The following is a 9,200-nucleotide window of genomic DNA, read 5'->3' as shown; positions in this document are numbered from 1 at the left end:
ACCAGTTCTGCGTTTTCAGGAATGGTGGTCCCACTCCAAAAGGTCAGTTTCTGCTGGGAGGAAAAACATGAAAAAGAAGTGTAACGCAGTAGCCTGAGGGGAACCATTGTGTTGGCTCGCAACGAAACAGCTCTAAAAACGCTCTCACTGTATATATAGGTTAGAAAAAACAATCTAAATTATGTGTATGGTAATTTGATGGCCAATAATAGATCAAACAGACAGAAAAATGCTTTGACGTATAGAACAAACAGGTTTGTCTTAACATGTTAGAAACTAACAAATATATAATTGGAAAATGAATAATGAGATAAGGCCTAACTTGGTAGTGTTCTCACAATGAAAAATCCAAACCCAGTTAAAAAATAACACTACTTTGATTCTAAAGTAGTTCAAAAAGAGGATAGATTTACATGAAAATTGAACATCATAAAAAAACAGATAGAAAAGAACATTACACAATTAGAATTTATAACTACAATATCAGGAAAATGATAACATCATTAACCTTAAAGTAGATCAGTAATAAAAAATGGATAAGCATAACTACTATGAAAAAATATATTAAATTTCATTTTAGATGAAATTTTTTATAAAATTGCCGAAAAGTTCGCTCAGTGGTGGCCAGATTATTTAAGGTTCGATTCTGTCTACAAATTTCTTCAACTTATAATTAGAAGAGGGGGCTCTGTATCCTTATTGTGAAAACTTTTTCCCCATTAAATAAAAAATATAGAAATTGAAAAATAAAAAAGATCACTCAGTTCATCGGGGTTATCGACACGCAAAGCAATCTCATGGAGAAAACCTTGCTTTTTGATCTGTTTAGCTTGAATTTCATGGGGTCATCACTGTGATCTCCTCTATATTTGAATCTATAAAATAGGGTTATTTGACTTGGCTCAACACTGGTAAGATTGTTTGTTTAGTGAGGAATCAAAAGTGCCAAAGGTTCTTTCTAAAAAGACTTGGCCATTTATGGTTTTATTCAAATCTTTAGTTGTCGGGATAATTACGTTTGCTATGGTGTAATGGTTATTGCACTTTGTGTAGTAGACATTATTAGTGGAGAGAAAGAGATTTTAGATTGAAAGTGGCGTTACATTGAAAATGTTGAGAGATTAATAAGTGAAACTCTCGCCGCTTGAAATTGTCTTGTTCAGTGCACAGTTTCAAAATGAAAATGTGTATTGGTTTGGAATAAATGGAACATTTTACAAAAGATATCAATTTTTAGTTTCATAATTATTAGAAGACTTAGGTTGACAGTTTCTAGCATAAACACTTATACATGACAACTTTTGTGTCACCAATTGTCTTTGTGTAACAAAACAACCATGGTTTTGTAAATTGTCAAGTGCTGATTTTCGGCACCATGTGATTTTAATATATATGCAGCCACATGTTTCTAATTTATATGCATGTACCTTTGCCCTCATGATATATCATAATAATATATACAACCAGTAAATACAACCTTATGCATGGAGTCAACCTTATGCATAAATGTATGTTTATTGATTTTCCCTATTTTATTTGATATAATTGTATGTTTATTGATTTAATAATAGAATCAACCTTATGCATAATATAATGCCTATTTAATTTGTGCATCATATAGTTATTCTATTATATATACGATACATTGTGAGTTGTGAGTTAGTATGTTATGTTAATAGATCTATTTGAATGAATCATTATTAGGTTTGTATGGTACATTTGTGCTCGTGTGTTTTTCTGTTTATATATTTATCTTATACTAGTTCTCTAATTATTTATGTCAAAGACTGGTTGCGAAATCATTAGAGTCTGATGGAACATGGATAGTGCTTGAATTCGATAAGGATCATTGTGCAATAGGACCAACTTCTGGTTTATTAGCAGGGTATTTGGGTGCAATTGTTAGAATGTTTAAAGACTTTCCCATTATGTTTGAGAGTTGGAAGAATATTCCATTGGATACAAAAACAAAGTTTTATGATTCAAAGATAAAGGTATCATTAATAAACAGTTACATATTTTTCAAATTAATTTCATGGTAATTATTATTTGCTTTGTCAACTAATTATTATTTTTATGTTTAGCGCCATTTTCTTATTGATGATGGGCGTGACAAAGAATTCGTACTTGCTTCTGCTGCAAGGAAATGGAAGGATGGCCTACATCATTTGTTTCGCCGATTTTATAAATGAGATCTCACTTTGGAGGAAAATCTTCAAAATTATCCAAAATGCAGAGGCATTCTGAAAAACGATTGGGCTGCTTTTGTTCAATATAGGCGGAAAGAAAAAACACAGGTAAGATTAGTGTTTTTATTTTTTAGATTTCTCTTGTTTGTATGTTATCCCTATCTATAACGCGTGTTTTTATTTGTTATCAATGTAGAAAATAGCCCAAAAAATGCCCAAAATAGAGCAAAATTGAAGGCTCCGCATACACTCGGATCTAAGTCGCTTGCAAGGGAGAAACATGAGTTGGTATGTATAAATTTAAATATTGTTGATTGTATGCCTGCTGGTACAAATAATTAATATTTGTTCTTATTTGTAGGAATTGAGAGATGGACGAACATACAGCAGAGGAGAAATGTATGCAGTTTCTCATAAAAAATCTGACGGGAGTTTTGTCAATGAAGATGCATACAACAATAATGTAAGTACAAGTTAATTCTTTTGAAATATTTGTTAGTCTCCTTAAGGTTTGAGAAAAAATCAAACATTTTGACATCTCTTAAAGGCGGGGAGAACCTCTTTGAAAACTGGTTACTAAGTTAATGTTCTGTTATGGTTACTAAGACATGATTTTTGTGTTGAATTGTACCTGATGGGAATATTGTGTAAATTTGCCAACTTGTTTTCATGCTTTTATGGAGCTGCCATGCAATCCATGTAACCAATATTCTAGAAACCATGTGCAAGAATTTCACCATGTGATTTGATCCAAACTCATGTATGCATGTATGACGAAAATGCACTTCCTTTTATTCAAAATTATGAATGTATGGCATGCCTTGTTGGTGCTGTTTGTGATCACTTATCATGCATCTAAGTGTAACCGTGAGTGACATCACTAATACTAATATATAATCACAATTAACAATATAATATAATATTTATATGTTTATATATACCATGTATAATTGGACCCAATGTATGAGCACGATAGCACAGTTTAATATTTTTTTTCTTATTTCAACACCTAAACTAATATATCTAAAATATTCACACTTTGTAATAATAGGACTTATATATGTATATGCTTAATCGAGTGCAGTAACAATGATAATAATAGGACTGATATCCTACGGTTGGCTGATCAAGTGCTTATTGCTACTGTTACTAAATGTATTGTATCACTATTTAACTGTTACTAATAGTATTGTATTGTTTAATAGACTTTTTACTTATTATCTACTGCTACTATTTTGTTTGGTTTTTATAGCTATTGCATTCTTGAGTGTTTCCCCAACCAATTGTACTATATGAGTGATTACTGGTTATATGTCAATTTGCTCTTTTTCATGTGCAGGAAAAATTAGAAGCTGCAATTAAGGATTCCGTGTCTAAAAATGAGGCATTTCATAAAGTATTTGGAAAAGAACAACATGGATATGTTCGTAGTATGGGGCTTGGAGTTATGTCATCTCAGATTAATAAATCTACGATATCAGCATCTTCTGCAGAAAATAAACAAATAAAGGAAATGCAAGAAGAAGTTAATGCACTTAAAGAAAAGAATTAAAAAATTGATGAACTAATGGAGGCAATCACATTCTTAACGCAAAGGGACAATGCTAAGAAAAAAAGAAATTGAACACTTAATGCAAATGCAAATTTCTAGTGGAAGACAGATATATTATTTTGATGCATTTAAAGTTAAAGTTTATGACTATTATTTTAAAGAGTATTATTTTAATACATTTTTCTCAGGGAAATCATCCGCTGATGGTAGACGTTCATCTAAGTCTAGCTACCATATTGCAGATAATGGATCAACAAGAAAGACAAATTAGACTTTGCTATGAATTAATGAAATTATGAACTTTCCTATATATTTTTGACATTATGATACTTATTATTATAAGATTAGGATTTGATATGTTTTTCGGTTGTTTTTTTTTGTATTACATGACTATGGAACTCGCATTTTAATGATTATGGAACTCATTTTTTTTATATTATAATGCTTATTTGATATTAAATTTTTTTATTAGAATTAATTTTATTACGTTAAAAGTGATAGAAAATAAAATAAAAAAATAATATTATAAAAAATATTATAATAGAAAAAATTTAAGGAAAAAATTATATGAAAATAATAATACTATATATTAAAATATTTTTGTAGAAATAATTTAAATTAATAATATAATACAATAATTCAAAAATTAATAATTGTTTAAATTGTTGCTAAATGTAAAAATTAAATAATTAGTAGCGGTTTAAACCGTTACAAAATAAATTATATTAAAAATTTGTAATTTAAATTACGACGGTTTCAACCGTCAAGATATCATATTCACGGTAGTTTTTAACTGTCGTAAGTAACAACAAAAAAAATCAAAGACATATTTACGACGGTTCCAACCGTCACGAACAATAACAAAAACCAAAATCAAAGGAAAATTCACGACTGTTTTTAACCGTCGCCATTAATAGTTTAAGTCAGTTACATACCGTCGTGAACTAGCGCGGCGGTTGTGTATGACGGTTTTGGCAACCGTCGCGAAACATGTCGTAGATTTTAAATTGCGCCAGTTTTAACCATCGTAATATGCACCTCAAACCCCTTTGATTTGGGAAGGCCTGTTATGAAATTCGTATATATATCGCACATGATGTTGCCAAGTATTTCTGCCTTTGACACACATATCACACGCCTTCACACATTCTACACCTTTCTTTTCATACCAATCCAATACACCTTTGAGAGGATTATGGAACTCGCATAACAACTTAGGAATGAAAGTTGATTGGGATGAAATTACCAACCTCCCTTAATATTAAAATATTTTCTTCCTTTATTGGAAATCCAGTTTTCTCTATGCATTCTTCTGCACATCCTCAATCATCTTTTATAACAAGTTGTTTGATCCCACTTATCATAACAACTCCTTTTTTTTTTCATATTGAGTAAGAAACCAAAGATTATAAATCACCATCTTCCTTCTTCCTAAACAAAGCATCCACTCTCTTATTGTTAACACCTAGTTTATGAACAATGTCAAAATTATACCATAACAACTTTGAAATCCATTATTGTTGACTGAGAGTACTTATTCAATGTTTCAGCAGTTGGTGCAGGCTCTTCTTAATCAGACAACACCAGGAAGTGTCTTCCTAATAAATATGGATGCCAATGTTGGACGGTTAAAACTACTATCACATATATTTTTCTCCACATTCATCATATATAGACAATATCTTACATCGAGGGCTAGACCAATATGGAAGATCAAAGAACACCGATCTCTTTTTCCAAATAATTTTCCTAACGGGCCCTTTTTTATTCTTTCCGACGATAACAATAATATATTCTTGCCGCTGATAAATTTCATCCCCGATTAAATGTTTTTGAATTTTTTAATATTTTACTAATAAGCAATATTAACTAACTAAAAACTATAATAATCCAAAAAGGCTAATTAAATAGTAGAACGTAACAAAATAGACATATTATTTTGGTGTTTTAATATTTTTATAACCAATATTAATTGATCTAAATTAATTCAACAAGGAAAAACCTAATAAACTAAGTTAGTCAACTAATGCTAATTAGATAAAATTAAATTAATAAAATAGAGGGGGTGCAAAATAAATTAATGGGTGTAAGAGAAGTCTAATGGCCCGAATCACAAAACCAAACAAACCCTAAATAAAACAAAATTAAATTAAATTAACTAAATGAAACGGAGGGAGTCTACCATGAGGTCCACAAGGAAGGTCAACCTTCTTCTATGATTCAAAGGATTCTCTCATCAATATCCAAGTCCAAAGATGGCCTAATTCAAGATCAATCACCTTAAAGATCACCCGAGGCCCCAAATTAGGGTTTTGACCTAATTCTACTAGAGGATTGACTTTTAGTCAGGACATGGATCCAAGACTCAAACCATGATCCAAGGGCATCCAAATAAACAATATAATCCATTCACATCATTCATTTGAAGAGGAGACCTTGATTCATATGGAATCCACAAAACTACAGTTCATCTGGAAAAAGTCAATTGTGTGGGTCAACCTTTGACTTTTGAGAAAAATGGTCAACCATGAACTTTCAGGGATTCAAATCATCATCATATGATTATAGAAGACATTTGACCAAGACAAATCAAGAAAATTCATCAATAATCAAAACGTCAACAAAAGTCTAAATTAGGGTTTTTAAGTGATTTTGACCTCATTTTGGGAACTTCAAATTTCACCTACACACTAAAAAACCTCACAACATGAAAGTTGTAGATCTTAATCAAATAAACAAGTTTGTCTCTCTCATGGTTTCATCAAAAGTGATTATTTTAAGAGATATAGAATTATGAAGATTATGTTCAAAAAACTTAGAATTTTTTTAAGTGTTTTAACTTGAATTTTCCCTAACTTTGTGGCCATTTTTCTCCATGATCCCAAAAGAGTTTGAGAAAAATTTTAACAAGTGAATTGAAGTGTGTAGCAAGGTATTTCCAAAGAGACCAATAGCATGAAATTACATGGCTTGAGCTAAGAGATATGATTTTATCAATATGGCTCTATGGCACTTGAAAATGAAGAAGAACATGAAGAACAAAGTTTGAATTTGTTCAAAATCTGAAAGAATCTCCTAAGTACAAGCTGTCGCGGGCGAAAAATCGTTTTGTTCCTCTTTTTTGTGGATGAGACACCTGATGCCTTCTTTGGGCACGAGTGCTCAAAAAATGATTTTTCTTTTGTACCGATCAAACTTTTTATTGTTTCCAAAAGAGGAAAAGGAAAAAAGCTGCAATAACCTAAAAGTGGGGGGAGAGATCTTGGGTAAGAGGGTTGGTTATACGAAGGGAAGGTATTAGCACCCAACGTATCTATAATACTCTATAGGTTTCTTTGCTTTGTTTTTCATTTCATGTTATTGAGGGGTTCTTGTGAAATAGGTGGGACCTAAGGTGTTTGTTTGATTATGCTCGCAAAGATCATCGCGATCCTCTGCATACATATCCCCTAGAGGGAATCAGAGCATCTGTAGCTCGGGGTCTACGGGTGCTAAGGTTTGAATGGTTTGAGGGAGAAGTTTTGCTCGCCAAGGATACGACCTTGTGCCTACGTATTCTCAAAGGGATGTTGAGAAAGTCAGAGCAAATGTAGTTCCCACTTATGCTAGTGGAAGCAAAGGAAAAGAGACAAATGTCATCTAAATGTTCGATGTATCTAATCTATATCATCACATACATCTGTTTGTTTTTGTTTGAAAATCTTTTCATTATAAGCCCTGGGCCATGCCACTTATGGCGCTTAGAATGATAAAGATGTTTTTTGTTTGTTTAACCAGCCTTGTGGCAAAAAACTTTCAATGAAGTCAGCCTTGTGACAAAAAGTTTTGATTAATCAGCCAGCCTTGTGGCAAAAGTTTCAATGAAGTCAGCCTTGTGACAAAAACTTTGATTAATCAGCCAGTACGGTGGCAAAACGGTTTGATTGATTAGCCAGCCTTGTGGCAAAAAGAAGTTTTTTGATTGATTGATTGTTTGTGATGATATAGAAGAGATACTCCTATCACAGAGATGATAAATGTCTAATCTCCTAGGGTATTTAATTTGGATATTGGGGATGCTTATAAGAAGCCCGTGGGTCCTTGTACGAAGCCCAAGAGGAGGCTATCCGAGGGTCCTTGCATTGTAAGCCCAAGAGGAGGCTATGGGAGGGACAATCCAGGGTCCTTGCATTGTAAGCCCAAGAGGAGGCTATGGGAGGGTCACTCGTTTGTACAAAGCCCAAGGGGAGGCATGGTATAGTTGGTTTGAGCTCTTAGAGCGATTTCACCGGGAAACCATACTCTATGTCCTAACCTAAACTAGGGAGATTCTTTGCACGAAGCCCAATAGGAGGCTATGGGGAACCTAGTGTTGTACTAAGTTGAACAAGCACACATATCACACATATGAACAAACATGAACAAGTATGAACAGACATGCACAGGTATGAACAATTATATATATGACAAAGTGTGTGTATATAATGGAGTTTATGAAGGAAATATACCTGTAAGCATGATCCATTTGTATACACGGGGGCTCGGGACTTATACTCGAGGAGAGGTCCACTTGAATTTATTCAAAGCTATGTAAACAGGTATTCACAAAAGGGCTTGGGACTTATACCTACATGGAGGCCCATGGTATTTTTGGGAAGATTTAAAGAAAACCTTCATTTTTGATTTGTTGTTCAAAGTTTAAAAAATCAAATTGATTGAGATATGTACAAAAATGTGTGTGTACAATGAAATACCTAATTTCATGTACAGGAATGGGTATGTACAAAAGGGGCTTGGGACTTATACCTACATGGAGGCCCGTGGTATATTTACAAAACATGGTTGATTGTTTTATTTACAGACGCGTCGTTTGAAAAACTGTTTGAAAGTTTTTGTTTTTGAAAGAGTTTTCTGTATAAAGAAAAACTGTAAAAAAGGAAAAAAGGAGTGGGTCTTATACTCTCTAATATTCGAGAGGCCCCACATCGTTTTGAAAATCAATTGATCAATTAAAAAGATTTAATCAATAGTTTCAAAAAGAAATGGTTTATCGTCTTTGAAAAGAATCGCGACCGCTTGTTTTAAATCGGTTTGAATTTTGAAAGGAGTCAAATTAATCAAGATAAACAAAAAGATTATCTTCAATTAACACTTATATGATCAGGGTTTGCTCAAAAAATATTTACAAGTGATTAAGTTTGAAAATCAAATGAAAAATAATATTTAAAAGTATTAAAAATACTTAAAAATAAGTCATTTTAAACCTATTTAAAAATGTATCAAATAAATATTTTTTGATGATTTTTTTTTATATTCTCAAAATATATGTGTTAAACAAGAAGTGTGTAAAAAATGAATGAAAAAAAGAATTAATTTGATGTGTTAAATAATTAAATGAAGTTGTAAAAGAAAAATGAAAGAAAAATAGTTGTAAAAAAAATGTTTTGGTCCCTAAGGGTGTTGAACCCGTGACCTTATGC

At 32.1% G+C, this 9,200-nt stretch overlaps 2 non-coding genes across 2 annotated transcripts; both read right to left on the bottom strand.

Annotated features, from left to right (window-relative positions):
- Positions 1 to 610: 610 nt before the first annotated feature.
- LOC131632873 (small nucleolar RNA R30/Z108) lies at positions 611 to 710 on the bottom strand. The gene has a single exon (XR_009293164.1). It is a non-coding gene; the product is annotated as a small nucleolar RNA R30/Z108 (small nucleolar RNA).
- Positions 711 to 754: 44 nt separating this feature from the next.
- LOC131632875 (small nucleolar RNA Z107/R87) lies at positions 755 to 859 on the bottom strand. Its single transcript, XR_009293166.1, has one exon. It is a non-coding gene; the product is annotated as a small nucleolar RNA Z107/R87 (small nucleolar RNA).
- Between the last annotated feature and the right edge of the window lie 8,341 nt (positions 860 to 9,200).

This window comes from Vicia villosa, unplaced genomic scaffold (genome assembly GCF_029867415.1).
Source record: "Vicia villosa cultivar HV-30 ecotype Madison, WI unplaced genomic scaffold, Vvil1.0 ctg.001045F_1_1, whole genome shotgun sequence".
Taxonomy (NCBI): Eukaryota; Viridiplantae; Streptophyta; class Magnoliopsida; order Fabales; family Fabaceae; genus Vicia; species Vicia villosa.
The sequence above is the reverse complement of the archived record's forward strand: the minus strand, read 5'-3'. Positions and strand labels throughout refer to the sequence as shown.